Source organism: Toxoplasma gondii, chromosome XII (assembly GCF_000006565.2).
Source record: "Toxoplasma gondii ME49 chromosome XII, whole genome shotgun sequence".
Classification (NCBI taxonomy): Eukaryota; Apicomplexa; class Conoidasida; order Eucoccidiorida; family Sarcocystidae; genus Toxoplasma; species Toxoplasma gondii.
In genome coordinates this window covers 7017789-7021456 of record NC_031480.1, presented here as the reverse complement: position 1 = coordinate 7021456, position 3668 = coordinate 7017789, and positions in this window count along the sequence as shown.

The following is a 3668-nucleotide window of genomic DNA, read 5'->3' as shown; positions in this document are numbered from 1 at the left end:
TAGTTTCAAAGCACCTCCCAAACCAGGGACTGAGGCGCGCGCTCGCTCCATTGTCCAGCATCCACAAAATAACTAAGATCCACATGACTTTTCCCCCCGTTGCGCTACTCGAACCCTGGATGCTCGCGCACAGCTCTCGCGCTTCAACATGTCGATGCATTCCTACTACTCGTGCCTGGGCACCAATCAGCGCGCAAAAGCTTTGCACGTCCACGATGACATCGGGGTCCACGACGCTCGCAAGACGCAACAAGATTAGAGCCATGCCACGAACCGCCGACGCAAATGTACGGGATGAGTCTCATCGGTCCAGAATCGCTTGTAGCCAGACAGACCTCCATTTCTTCCACTAGTGGCCGCCTACATGTCCACCGCCGCCAACGCCACACGCACCCCTGAACCGTGAAACATTCTCCATCTCCTCCTACCCGCGACTAGGTGAGACACATGACGGTGGCGGTCGGCCGCGCCATGCGGACCTCATCAACCACCGCTCCGGCAGAGACGCTGCCGCCATGACTGGCTCTCGTGCGACGGTCCAAAACGCGTCCCGTCGATACTCGGAGTATACACACCGCTTCCACGGCATGTGTTTGAAGTTCACAACCACATCGCGTCCCTTTCATTCCCAAACCCCACGTGATGCTGCGACTGTCTCCATCCCTCACACCCGTCGGCACCGTGTTCGATAACGTGGCTGGCACCTACCGCCTTTACACGAATGGCCACAAGACGCTACATGGCCTAGTCGAGGGGCAAGACGCCACTACTACGACTCCAGAGATCGACTGCCGATCAATCGCCAGCACCTCGCGGGCCTTTATAGTCAACAGCGGACCACAACGGTCGGCCTCCTGGAACAGACATCACACTCTCTCACTGCGCCTCAGTCTGCACGTCTGTCTCCGCGTGCAGTTCTGTCGCGCTGAAGGTGGACGATTCGGGCAGAACGCCCAGCTACTCACACGACCATCTCCACTGACACGACCATCTCCACTGACACGACCATCTCCACTGACATGCAGCACCAAACGGCACGACAATTCGAGTAGGCATTCAGGCCCTCGGTGGTTCTGAGCCTTTACTCACGATATGCCAACACCGGCCGTCGAGGTCAGATATCCCACCAGCGCGGATGCCTACAGTGGCACGTCGAAAGCAAGCCGTCCACATACTGGAAACCCCAAACACAAAGACGAGATATTCAGACAAGGGTGGCAAGTTGCGGCCGGCCTGCAAGGCACATTGCCATCCGACACAAGATGACTCGCGCCAACAGTACGCTCTGCTCCATACGTGCACCGAGCTAACGCAACTTCGTGCGGCACAAAATACCGGCCACCGAGACACAACACAGAAGCGACAAGCCGCTACACAACGAACCCTCAACGAGAAGGCTCTGTCGGGTGTACATACCGCCACCAACGCGTGCAGTCTGACTTGTATAGCACTGCTTCGTGGTCTGAAGTATGACGCTCCTGTCATGTGGCGGACCCTCGCCTGATCGGCGCGCCCTTGCACAAGCTGTGTGACACAGTATCTGAGCGCGTTGTCAGCGCCCACCTCCAGCGTCATATCCTACTAGTGTGTCGACCGGATGTGCTCACCGATTATTACCTGTCCTTGTTTATGCTGACATGCTGCGAAACCGATGCACGATCGGTTCGTCGGGGACACATCGTGGACTTGTGGTCTGTCACCCTTGCAACCTTCCTTCAATAAGCTGCGACCGCCCCCGCGGCACTACTAGTTTTCAAGCACCTCCCAAACAGGGACTGAGGCGCGCGCTCGCTCCGTTGTCCAGCATCCACAAAATAACGAAGATCCACATGACTCTTCCCTCGTTGCGCTACTCGAACCCTGGATGCTCGCGCACAGCTCTCGCGCTTCAACATGTCGATGCATTCCTACTTCACGCCCCTGAACAGCAGTTACCGCTCAATGTTATTCCTCTTCCGCGATGACACCCGGGTCCACGACGCTCGCAAGACGCAACAAGATTAGAGCCATGCCACGAACCGACGACGCGAATGTACGTGATGAGTCTCATCGGTCCAGAATCGCTTGTAGCCAGACAGACCTCCATTTCTTCCACTAGTGGCCGCCTACATGTCCACCGCCGCCAACGCCACACGCACCCCTGCACCGTGAAACATTCTCCATCTCCTCCTACCCGCGACTAGGTGAGACACATGACGGTGGCGGTCGGCCGCGCCATGCGGACCTCATCAACCACCGCTCCGGCAGAGACGCTGCCGCCATGACTGGCTCTCGTGCGACGGTCCAAAACGCGTCCCGTCGATACTCGGAGTATACACGCCGCTTCCACGGCATGTGTTTGAAGTTCACAACCACATCGCGTCCCTTTCATTCCCAAACCCCACGTGATGCTGCGACTGTCTCCACCCCTCACACCCGTCGGCACCGTGCTCGATAACGTGGCTGGCACCTACCGCCTTTACACGAATGGCCACAAGACGCCACATGGCCTAGTCGAGGGGCACGAAGCCACTACTACGACTCCAGAGATCGACTGCCGATCAATCGCCAGCACCTCGCGGGCCTTTATAGTCAACAGCGGACCACAACGGTCGGCCTCCTGGAACATACATCACACTCTCTCGCCGCTCGTCAACTGAATCTCTTCGTGCATTCAGATGTGTTAACCTGAAGATGGACGAGTGTTCTGGAGCGTCTCCATAACGAATTGACCGTTCACACAAATACGCGCTAAGAGAGAAACCAATACTGACCCGTCCTTGGCGTCAAACGTTATGTCGCGCGGCGTCCCAGCGAAGCATTCAAGAGTGCTCAATGAGACACAGTGTGTGCACATACGACTCCAGGAGGGAATCATAACGGGATCAGGTCGACCCGCCAACACGCCACTCGCGGTCCCCAGGATGCACAAACAGCGATGCAGGGTGAAAACGTCGACAGTCCGCTTCCAACCGTCAACAGACCACGACACAAACAACCCCGCGACGCACCACCGTTCTACGATACCGCCTATAAAACAGCCGGTCATGTCACAAGGGACAAGGCCGCATATGATGCTCATCCCTTCGCGTGGCGTTGCGCATCGTCTCAGTACTCGCCGGTCTCAAAAGGAACCGAATCGTGTCGTCTCAACGAATTCGGCTAATCCATCTCTCGCTAAAAAGAGAACAAAGGAACTATGGCTTCATCCGGCGAGAAGGACATCGACTAGGGGACCAGTGCTCTCTTTGGCTCCGCTGTGCACCGAATAAACCCACAACAACTGTGCACCAGTGCAACGCCGAGCACCAGTCTTCTGCGTTGTTCATCATTTCCACCCGACATCATCATGTTCTAGCGTACCTTGTCAAGCTGCAAATGTGACAAACGAACGCTGCGAGAGAGAAACAGACAATATATGCGGCCCAGCGTGCACATCCTCTTGTCCCGATCAACTGCATCGCTTCTCTCATTCTTCCAGTCTGTCAGTCCCTACGAAGACAGCTACGGCAATGTGCGCCTTGCACCCCCTCCCTCGTTCCATATAATGACTGCGGTGGACACGAGTTTTCCCTCACGCCACTCGTTCCCTCATGCAAGGACGTGAATATGAGCTGCCGCGTCTCACGATGAAGCCGTGTCCCTACCTGTGACCTCTGTACATGCACAACAGTGGACCGCTCTTCGGC